Source organism: Triturus cristatus, chromosome 6, assembly GCF_964204655.1.
Source record: "Triturus cristatus chromosome 6, aTriCri1.1, whole genome shotgun sequence".
NCBI lineage: Eukaryota > Metazoa > Chordata > Amphibia > Caudata > Salamandridae > Triturus > Triturus cristatus.
Genome location: NC_140589.1, coordinates 261,372,865 through 261,385,331, shown reverse-complemented (window position 1 = coordinate 261,385,331; position 12,467 = coordinate 261,372,865).

Genomic DNA, 12,467 nt, shown 5'->3' with positions numbered 1-12,467 from the left:
CGAAATCCTTTGGTTCAAGTCAATCAGAAACACTCTTTCTGGAATGGGCCTTCCCCAGTTGTGGTCTGAGCCGGGCTCTCATATCTTTCCCTCTAAAAAAGATTTTAAATCTCTTTTTTGGTCTATGGTCAAGGATGAACACGTTGCTCTCTCAGAGAAATCGAACCTGACTGGTTTGTTTCTGCAACATAAAATAGTCCCCTACACCGAGTGTTTTTGGGATATAATTGTTAAAACCATAGATAGGAAACTTTACTTTCAGTTCCGTTTAGGTACATTGCCATTACGGGCCTTTACCAGTGGCTGGCAGAAGCCGGTGACCCCATTTTGTCCATGTTGCATTAACCATAAAGAAACAGTAGGTCATTTTTTGTTTGTTTGCAATGCCTATCATGAACCTCGACATAAGTGGCTAAAACCCATATGCAATAGATTAAAGACCCGGTCAAGCAGGGAAGCCCTACTCATCTTAAGAACTAACACCTCTGAATGTCTTTCAACCGGAATGGCCAAATTCCTAGGATGGGCTTGGTTATTAAGGTCTAGGATAGTTTATAATACACCGCCATGAACAACCTATTTAGTATGTTACCTTTCAAGATTGTGTCTTTGTCCAGTATTGATGCTGTATCTTTTTAACTGAATTTGTATAATAACAATCCTCTTTCATCGTCTTTATGAATTCATTTGATTTAATTGAGGTTTTAACTAGGTTTTAATTAATTTTTAAATTGTATATAATGCTATTGACTATGTAATACTGCTTTTTATCGTATGTTTGTAAATATTTTGTCTTTTATGAAGAATATTCGAAATAAAGACGTTAAAAACTGAAACTGAGAATGTTGCGGATTTCCTATGGAAACACGGTCCTAACTATAACTATCTACTGGTGACCGCCAGTTGATAATATAAAAATATATATATAAATATGCATATATATACTTTCAGAATCCCTTGCTGACGCCGCCGCGCTACAAGGAAGGCACGCTCACCAGGTTAGTCCAAACGTTTCAACCTGACGGTCTTTTTCAAATATATATATATATATATATATTACCTACTGGCGGTCGCCAGTAGGTAGTTATAGTTAGGACCACGTTTCCATAGGAAAACCTCAACATTCTATTTTGAATAACTTTGGCGCCGGTCGACGAATCCTCGCGAATTTCTCAAAATAGGTGGGGCGCTATGCTCCGCTCCTACCCTGAAAGTCTCGGGGGGATTCGTCAAGCGGGGGCTGAGATAAAAGGGGGGTCCCAAAACGCGTTTTTCCCATGCATTTTTCCATAGGACCTTTAGACAGGGCTACAGCCCGAACGGCTGAACAGAATTACTAGAAATTTGGCAGAGAGGTAGTCCTCAGGTCAAGGAAGTGCCTTTTGTAGGTTTGGTGTAAATCTGTTCAGTAGATTCTGAGAAAATAGCCTTTAAATCAATATATATATCTGAGCCCGCTTACGGTACGCTTACCGTACGCTTACGGTAAGCGTACGGCGGCTGCGCGAGCGCGATTCTGATTGGCTGTTAGATCTTAGTAAACATTCGAATCGGTCGAAACCAGGAAGCGGCGGCCGCCATTTTGTGTATTTCACTCTGAAAAAAAAGAGTGAAAACAAGGAAAGGGGGCAATGAGGAGAGTTACAGACCCCCTAACATTTGTAAGGGGGTCAAAGAAGGACAGAAAAGTACAAAAAAAACATTTATTGATTTAAAAAAAAATCACGGGGTACGCGTACGGTAAGCTTACGGTAAGCGTACGGTAAAAAAAAAAAAATAGATAAATGAAAAGCAGATTTAAGAGTTTAGAAATTAGGGAGCTCTAAAAAGAGCTGTTGTGTTTATGAAGTCATTTTTTTAGTGGTACCTACAAGTAAGTACCGATGCAGAGTCTAAGGTTCAAGAGGAAGACTCTGTTCCCTTCATCATTGAAGTGCACACCATCTCCTCTATAAATGTCTTGCATGTCATAACGCAAGTTGTTGTGGTAAATGGCACCCATACCATAGTCACGGAGGAAAGCAGAAACAGATTTGTTGACGTGCTTTCTTGCTTTGTCAATCTGTGGACAGAAATGATTGGACCAGTTCCATTTTTGCCTTTGGCATATGTTGGAAAACACAAAGGCAGTTTTAGGGAAAAGTGTAAACAGTTGTGCAAAGGTGTCCTTCATAAGCATTTCCAGACCTACCCCAGTCAAAGTGCCTAGGTCATTGCCACCACAGTGCACTATTATGAGGTCAGGGTGTTGGATTTGAATGAAGGATTTCACCAATGGCATCAATTGGTGCCACTTTAATCCTCTCTGACCAATCCATTTAATGTCTACATTTGGCAAAGCAAGGTCTCTCACCATATCTGTTTTCTCTGCAAACTTTTCACTCCAGAAGACATAGCTGTGCCCTACAATCCACACTGTGAACATCTTCAAAGGAGAACTGGATGCACTCAGGAGGTGTCTTTCAGTAGAATGGCAATAAGAAAAGAAAGACAGTTTGGAAATGGAGGCATACATATTTTTTTAAAACAAAAAGAACTGATTGGCTGTTTCATACCATTCTAGAATAAAAACTAGGCTGTATGTGAAAATTAATAGAAGCATGTTTTGTATTGGTACAAAAAAATGTGTAACCAAAGAACAGTACTATGGATTTGCTGTAAGGTTTGAAAAGTCAAGCACTCTTGCTCTGTGGAATTGAAACATTGTGTGTCGAACTTCTGACCTAACTGCACACAGCAGTGTTCCATGAGCTGTTGCTATGGTAGCAGGCAGAAGTCAAGTTGGGGGAAGGGTACTAGGCAGAAGTCAAGTTGGGGGCAGGGTACTTTTGGAAAAGGGTTGGTTTTCAACCAATAGAAATGTGTGAATACATGTGAAAAAAAGGGGGAAGCACTGAGATTTGAAACTTACATGTATATGTGTGGAAAAATAGAGGGAACGTTTGCCATTATCTGGTTCTGCTGAGAGGAGAGAGGTGAACAGAACAGAGATCCTGGCTCTGATAATCTGCTGTTTGAGTGTCACATTTCTTTCACAACTAACTAATTTTAAAGGTGAGTTTACAGTTTGAGAGGGGATGTATGTGGTAACTTAAGAAATGAATAATAGAAATGGGAATTGTTTTTGTTGTAGTTACACATGGTGGTTTCATAATGTGTCAGTGTGTAAAAGTGATTTACACTTGCCCCGAAAAAAAAAAAGAGCAGTAAGTGTGCTTTCAAATTGGCAAAGAAATTTCGTTTTGGGACTAATGTGAAAACATGACTCTGTGTGCATAGAAGAATTATAGGCAGAGATTTATTGCGTCTTGCTCTGGTGATTTCACAGTTGCATTAGATGGAAAGGGGGAGCGAATTTTTGGGGGAAGAAGCAGAGGCTTAGCACACACCCATGTCCTTGCCGTGTATAGTCATGCACAGTATTTACAAGTGAGTGGGGTTTTCAGGTTTAAGTCTGTAATGCAAATACATTCAGCATCACTAAGGCTGGTTGCCCTTGGTGGAGTGTAGGCAGTCACAGAGAATGCACATGGTGGTGGTCTTAAAAAAAAACAGCTTGGACACGTGCAATTAAATAAATCAAAAATAGTGGTTTCATAATGTGTCAGTCTGTAAAAGTGATTTCAAATTGTAAAAAGAGATTTTCACTTGGCCCGAAAAAAAAAAGAGCAGTAAGTGTGCTTTCAAATTGGCAAAGAAATTTCGTTGTGGGACTAATGTGAAAACATGACTCTGTGTGCATAGAAGAATTATAGGCAGAGATTTATTGCGTCTTGCTCTGGTGATTTCACAGTTGCATTAGATGGAAAGGGGGAGCGAATTATTGGGGGAAGAAGCAGAGGCTTAGCACACACCCATGTCCTTGCCGTGTATAGTCATGCACAGTATTTACAAGCCAGTGGGGTTTTCAGGTTTAAGTCTGTAATGCAAATACATTCAGCATCACTAAGGCTGGTTGCCCTTGCTGGAGTGTAGGCAGTCACAGAGAATGCACATGGTGTTGGTCTGAAAAAAAAACAGCTTGGACACGTCCAATTAAATAAATCAAAAATAGTGGTTTCATAATGTGTCAGTCTGTAAAAGTGATTTCAAATTGTAAAAAGAGATTTTCACTTGGCCCGAAAAAAAAAGAGCAGTAAGTGTGCTTTCAAATTGGTATAGAAATTTCGTTTTGGCACTAATGTGAAAACATGACTCTGTGTGCATAGAAGAATTATAGGCAGAGATTTATTGCGTCTTGCTCTGGTGATTTCACAGTTGCATTAGATGGAAAGGGGGAGCGAATTATTGGGGGAAGAAGCAGAGGCTTAGCACACACCCATGTCCTTGCCGTGTATAGTCATGCACAGTATTTACAAGCCAGTGGGGTTTTCAGGTTTAAGTCTGTAATGCAAATACATTCAGCATCACTAAGGCTGGTTGCCCTTGCTGGAGTGTAGGCAGTCACAGAGAATGCACATGGTGGTGGTCTGAAAAAAAAACAGCTTGGACACGTGCAATTAAATAAATCAAAAATAGTGGTTTCATAATGTGTCAGTCTGTAAAAGTGATTTCAAATTGTAAAAAGAGATTTTCACTTGGCCCGAAAAAAAAAGAGCAGTAAGTGTGCTTTCAAATTGGCAAAGAAATTTCGTTTTGGCACTAATGTGAAAACATGACTCTGTGTGCATAGAAGAATTATAGGCAGAGATTTATTGCGTCTTGCTCTGGTGATTTCACAGTTGCATTAGATGGAAAGGGGGAGCGAATTTTTTGGGGAAGAAGCAGAGGCTTAGCACACACCCATGTCCTTGCCGTGTATAGTCATGCACAGTATTTACAAGCCAGTGGGGTTTTCAGGTTTAAGTCTGTAATGCAAATACATTCAGCATCACTAAGGCTGAATGCAATTGCTTTCACAATTAATAGTGAAATGCAATTTATTCTGAAAACAGCAAAAATAAGGCAAAAATATTTTTTGGTAAAAAATGTAAATATGTGTACTGTATTATTAAATGGTTTAAAAATATTAATACTTTTTTCTTTATTTTCAGATCGATATAGAAAATTTTCGGAAACTACAACCATTTTAAAAACTATTTTTTAAAAAAACAAATGAATAAATATTTTTTTGAGTGAGTATGGTAAGTCAATAATAAAAATTGTAGTCTCTCAAGGACTTTATAATGTGATAAATGATTTTTAGTGTTTTTTTAAAAAAAATAAAAAAAAGGTACGCTTACCGTACGCGTACGGTAAAAAAAAAAAAAAAAAGTTTTTAAAAACAAGTAAAAAAAAGATGGAAGATAAGGTTGGCTCTTAAAAGAACCGTTGTGTTCATGCAGGGACAGAGGAAAGGAAGCATGGGAAAATCATTCAAAGCTACAAATGTGCTGATCTATTTTGTTGTTCACTAGGGAAACACTGGTCTCCCTATGACAAATTAGACCTTTACAAAATGTGCAATGAATATCAACCTTCCGAAATCGAAGGTTCATTTCCAGAGGGCCAGCAAAAGGAGATTCTCCCCCCACAGATGAAGGGCTCACCTGACCTGCAGAAGAAGGAGTAAGCCCTGCAGGTGATGGTCCAGGCTGAGCTGCTGTGGATGTACTGGCTCGTCTTTCTGAAGAGTTACCTCCAAAAAGATGACCATGTGTCCTTCTGTGTACATCCTGGAGGTGTCTCTTCATGGTGTGATTCCCAAAGGAATACTTCCTGTTAGGATTACCTCTAGAAAGTACACGCTTACACAGCTTGCAAGTAACTAAGGGTGCATTCACCTTTTGCTGGCCTTCTGGAAAAGTAAAATAATCCCAAACATAAGAAGGCTTTACTTTCCTCGCTCTCTGCCTCAAGACAGTGCTGCTGGTGCTAGCCTCACTCTCAGAAGAGCTCTGCTGTTCTGCCATCGTATCCCAAAGACAAACCAGCTCCTTCTCCCAAGGGATCACAAGCAGAAATGAGGGGAATGGGTGTGGTGTAGGAGAGTTCTAGAACTGAAAGTACTTTCAACCAATCAAAAGTTGTGTTTCATGATCACATGACCTACCGTACGCTTACGGTGCGCTTACGGTGCGCTTACGGTACGCTTACGGCAAAAAGTACGCGTGCGCGTAAAAAAGACACGCGCTTCCGCGCATGCGCATAACAGTCACTCCCCGGCACTTCCGCGTAACGTGCGCGTGTGGCGTAAGCGCGCACGCGTCCCACGCGCAGTACGCGCGGCTACGCAAATTGCGTAACTATACGCAAGCAGCGTAGATAGATTACGGACGTTGCGTAAACCGTACGCTTACCGTGAGCTTACGGTACGCGTACTAAAAAAAAAAAATAAAAAAAAATAAAAATCTGGTAATAAATTTTACATGTTTATTTTAAAAAATATATTAAAAAAAAATATTTAAGGATTTTAAAAATTTAAGCATAGTCTTTATAAAATGAAAGAAAATTAAATTAAAAATATGTTTGAAAAAAATGAAGAATAAAAAAAAAAATTAGCATTTAAAAAACCTTGCAAATTCAATGAAAAAACCATGGGTTACACACACGTTATAGTAAGGAATTAGCATTTAAAAAACCTTGCAAATTCACTGAAAAAACCATGGGTTTCACACACGTTATAGTTAGGAATTAGCATTTAAAAAACCTTAGAAATTCACTGAAAAAACCATAGGTTTCACACACGTTATAGTTAGGAATTAGCATTTAAAAAACCTTAGAAATTCAGTGAAAAAACCATAGGTTTCACACATGTTATAGTTAGCTGGACATTTTACTCGTAAAAAACCAATGAAATTGCCCCGTTATAGTTAGTTCAGCTAACTATAACTCGCGCGCCCGCAATGCACTGCTGATGACGTCACATATTACATCACTCATGACATGGTCAGTGACATCACTCATGACATCACTGATGACATCTCAAATGACATCACTGATGACATCACTGATGACATCATCCTTGTGATAGAGTGGCAGACCTCCTCTCACCTTAATATAAGCTTTGATACACACATTCAAAAATAGAGACTAAAATTTTCAAAACAATGGACATACCAATACCAGTTACAACAACCTCTTCAGTAATTCTAAGATCAACATACACATCCACTCATTCACCAACAGTCCTATACAGTCACTCATACATGTACTCACTCATCATATGTACTCATACACCTATACATCCTGTTACATAATGCCACTCATCCATAGAGTTACTCACACACATAGTCACTCATGCTAATAAAGAATCAAACATACATTCACCTGTATATACAGTTATACACACACCACCACACTTACTTCTACGGAAACTTACACATACTTAGTCTTTTAAACAATCACTTATAGAAACACATACTTATTCATACAGGAACTCTTTCAATCTCTCCCTCTCACATATACTCACATATATACACCAATAGTCACATATACTAGTTTAAAACATATGTAGTTACTCATAAAGACACTATTCAGACAGTCATTCACTCACTAACACACCAATACACACACGCATCCACCCATGCAGTCCTGCACACATGCTCTGTTCAACACATACAAACAGTGAGTCACTCATTCATGCACCTATGCACTACGTCATACCCCCCACCGAACCATGCAGACACTCAGACTAATACTCAAAAAAACCAACTAATAACCTATATAGCCACCCATGTAGCTACTCACCAACCCATGCAGCCACTTATACACAAAGTGAAAAAATGATACAGATATTTACATATTTAAATATTACTCACTAAGCCATGTATTCACCATGATACACTTAATCAGTCAGTTACACAATCAATTTTTCAAAAAGAAATCATCCATTTAGACAGTAATATACCCATTTATTCTTCTATCAACCTTGAGATATACATATATAAAACATATTTAATTTTCAGAAAAACACACATTCACTGGATGATGTCATCAGTGATGTCATCAGTGATGTCATTTGAGATGTCATCAGTGATGTCATGAGTGATGTCACTGACCATGTCATGAGTGATGTAATATGTGACGTCATCAGCAGTGCATTGCGGGCGCGCGAGTTATAGTTAGCTGAACTAACTATAACGGGGCAATTTCATTGGTTTTTTACGAGTAAAATGTCCAGCTAACTATAACATGTGTGAAACCTATGGTTTTTTCACTGAATATATATATATATATATATGTTACCTACTGGCGGTCGCCAGTATGTAGTTATAGTTAGTAACTATTTTCCTTAGGAAAAGCATTTTTTCTTTTGCCAATATCTTTGGCGCCATTTGACGAATCTTCCTGAAATTTTAAAAACTAATGGGGCACTCCGGTCAGCTCCTGTTTTGAAAGTTTTGGAGAGATTCGTCAAGCGGAGGCCGAGAAAAAAGGGGGGTTGCAAAACACACAACCTGAACTGCTAATTGAAATGACACCAACTTTGGCAAAAAGGTAGCTCTTGGTTCAGAAAGCGTGCTTGTTTTTAAATGGTGTAAATCTGTTCAGTAGTTTCTGAAATATTCATATTTAAATATATTTATATATCTGGTGACCGCGGTGGATCCGCAAACCCTCCGGAGCATGAGCTTGATTCTGATTGGCTGCCAACACTTCAAACCAGAAAGTGTTGGCAGCCATCTTGTGACAAGAAAAAACTTTAAAAACAAGATAAGGGGGTGCTTCATTTTAATAAGCTCCCGGGTGGACCAGGTCCCGGGGGCAATGTGTGAAATATATGCGGGGCCCCACAGGCCCCTTCAGCCCTGGGGACCTCCAACTCCCCAGTGCTTTTTCAGTATTGAAAGCTCCTGACCCCCACGCTGCCCTGGGGACCAACACCTCCCTGGGGCACTTCAAAATAATGGGTGGGGGGCCCCAAGGCTTCAATGTTTAATGCGGGGGGCTTGTGTCCCCCCAGCAGCCTTGGGGACCACCACCTCACCGGGACTAACTCTAAAAATTATGATGGCCATTAGGATGGCAGGCGGACAAAGTCTGCCCGCCATCCTGTCGTGGAATGGGACCGGCTGCCATTGGTGCGGGGCTCCGTTGGTGAAATTAGGATGCGCCCTTGCATTCCTGACATTGCGGAGCACCGCCCGCCGCAATGCCCAGAAGGCATGTCGTGCACTTCCATGCACAACATGGCAGGCACTGCGTGGTGCCTGCCATGTTGTGCATGGAACTGCAGGGGGGGTACCATAGGTACCCCCATGTGCACCGCCCACCCCTCAGAATCCCTGGGGGCCCGCTACGGGCCCCCAACATTAAAAACCGCCTGCCTTTCTGTGGCGGCGTTGCCGCCACGGAAAGGCAGGTCCCCACCTGCATTCTAATATGGATGGCAGTGTCTACCAGACACCGCCACCATATTAACTGCTTTTCCGCCCGGTAGGCAATTGGGCAGATTGCCTAGCGGTGGAAAACTGGCGGACGGTCTTCCCATCTGCCGGGGTCCCCCCGCCATGGTAATGTGGCGGGGGAAATATGCAGCGGGCAGAGGTGGGGTGAGCCCCCCACACTGCCCCCGGGACCACCACCTCCCTAGGGCACCGTTTATTTTAATATGGGGTCAGTTGCAGACCCCTGAGCCTGAGGACCACTATCTCCCTGGGGCTATGATCAAGTAGGGAGGGGGGCGCGCAGCCCCCCCTCCAGAAGCCCTCCAAGGCCCTGGGGACTGCCACCCCCCAGGGCCAGCTCCAGCAATGTCCCGGGGTGCCTACCTCCGGGACATTGCAAACTTCTGCTTCGCTTCATGGTATCAAGAGTAGGAAACTGCTCTCGCTTCCATGAAGCAAAGTAGATTTGCACTTGGGCAAAGGGAGCTGCATGTCACACAGCCTCCTTCTAAAAAAAAGGAAAGAGAAGCCGGTATCTCGCCGGAGGCCCTGCCCCCTCCTTTCACCACTCTGCAAACGCACCTCAAGGAACGTTCTGGGTTGGGGGATAAAGTCCCCTTGAATGTTAAGGGTCCTTAGGGGCCAACTAGCCCACCAGGTACTTCCAGTAAGCCGCACACAGTGGGATTGCTGAGAGGTGGTCCGAGGCCACGTCTCTTTTTACACCACTCTGCAAATGCGCCTTGTGGCACACTGCTGGTAGGGCGATGAGGTCCTCTTGTGTTCTGAGGACCTCAGGACTAAAGTGGACTTCATCCCCCGAGCAGCAGTGCACCAAGAGGTGAGTTTGCAGAGTGGTGTAAAAAGGGGGCGTGGCCTCAAACCTCTCTCGGCAATACCGCTGTGTGGGGCTTACTGGAGGTTTTGGTAGGCTATTTGGCCCCTAAAGACCCCCAGCAGTGAAGGACACTTTAATCCCCAGCCAAGAGCATGCCAGGAGGTGCGCTTGCAGAGTGGTGGGCAAAGGGGGCGTGGCCTTCCATGAGAACTTAGCGATCCTGCTTTGTGTGGGACTTACTTAAGGTAATAGAAGGGATAGTTGGCCCCCAAAGATGTCCTTGGGGCCAACTACCCCTCCTGTTACTTCCAGTAAGTCCCACACAGTGGGATTACTAAGAAGGCTTCGGAGGCCACGCCTCCCTTTCTCCACCACTCTGCAAACGCACCTCCTGGCACACTAAGGGTTGAGGTATGAAGTCTGCTTTACTCCTGAGGGACTTTGGGGGCCAAGAAGCCCTCCTGGTACCTCCTGTAAGTCCTATGCAGTGGAATTCCTGAGTACTGGTCGGAGGCCCACCACCCTTTCTCCACCACTCTGCAAATGCGACTACTAGTTAAATAAGCATTTGCACTGTAATATGTTCTGCATTTGCGAGAGTTAGAGCTATTGGCGTTGTAAATGTAAAAGTTTTTTACTAATGTTTTTTGGAGTGGAGTGGATGTACGTTGTGTGTAGTGGAATTATGTGGTATATTGTGCAGTGAAATTATGTGGATAGAAAGTATGTGGCATTTAGTGTATAGGAATTATGTAGAGTGGGATTATGTGTTATGGAGAGTATTTATGTGGTATGGTAGTCTGTGTTGTGGAGTGGTAACCTCAGGTTTTGTCTTCCTCATTTTCATAGAAGCTAAACTATAAACTCAATGAGACAAAAAAAAGAAGGAACCAATGAGGAGCACTTCTGGACCTAGTCAGAGGTATGAGCAGGGCCACTGGAATTATGCGACTGTGTGGCTGCACCGACTTTCGCACAATTATAGGTTTTCTGCATTTGCCACAGAATCCATCATCCGCTGCATAATCTGCAGATTTGAACAAAAAAACTCTGTTTCTAGTTCAAACGGCTCAAACGTTACAAAAAATGCAGTGTTACAGCGTGGTGGAGGGCCCTTTGCAAACCTAGAATGGTCACCTGTTACTTATTGCTAAATATGGGTGTTAAATTGGTACTAATGTTGTGCAAACCACTCTTGCTTCTTTCTGTGCCTCTCTTGCCTCTTTCTGCATTTCTGTTGCTTCTTTATGCACCTTTCATTCTTTTTCTGCACTTCTCTTGCCTCTTTCTGCACATCTCTTCTACTTTCTGCACCTCTCTTGCCTCTCTCTGCACCTCTGTTGCCTCTTTCTGCACCTCACTTGCTTCTTTCTACACACCTCTTGCCTCTTTCTGCACCCTTCTTCCCTCTTTCTGCACCTCTCTTGCCTCTTTCTGTAGCCATGTACCCTCTTTCTGCACCACTCTTACCGGTATCTGAACCTCTCTTGCCTCTTTCTGCACTTCTCGTGCCTCTTTCTGCACCTCTATTGCTTCTTTCTGCAGTTCTCTTGCTTCTTTCTTCACATCTCTTGCTTCTTTCTGTAATCTCTCTTCCCTCTTTGTGCACCTCACCTCTGTTCCTTCTTTTTGCACTTGTTGTTTCTTTCTGCACCTCTCTTGCTTCTTTCTGTACCCCTCCTGCCTCTTTCTGAATCCCTCTTCCCCCTTTCTGCTCCCCTCCTGCCTCTTTCTGCACCTCTGTTCCTTCTTTCGGCACTTCTTTTGTTTCTTTCTGCACCTCTCTTGCTTCTTTCTTCAACCCTCTTGCCTCTTTCTCCACCCCTCTTCCACCCTTTCTGCATCTCTGTTGCTTCTTTCTGCACTTTATCTTGCCTCTTTCTGCACCCCTCTTGCCTCCTTCTGCACCTCTATTGTTTCTTTTTGTACTGCTCTTGCTTCATTCTGCACCTCTCTTGCCTCTTCCTGCAGCCCTCTTGCCTCCTTCTGCACCTCTGTTGAGTCTTGCTGCACTGCTCATGCTTCCTTCTGCACCTCTTATGCCTGTTTCTGCAAGTCTCTTGCCTCTTTCTGCACTTCTCTTGCCTCCTTCTGCACCTCTGTTGCTTGTTTATGCTCCCCTCTAGCCTCTTTCTGCACCTGTGTTGCTTCTTTCTGCACCTCTGTTGCTTCTTTCTTCACCCCTCTTGCCTCTTTCTGCATCATTCTCCCCCTATTCTGCACCTCTATTGCCTCCTTCTGCACCTCTGATGCTTCTTTCTGCACTTCTCTTGCCTCTTTCTGCACCCCTCTCGTCTGTTTCTGCACCTCTGTTGGTTCTT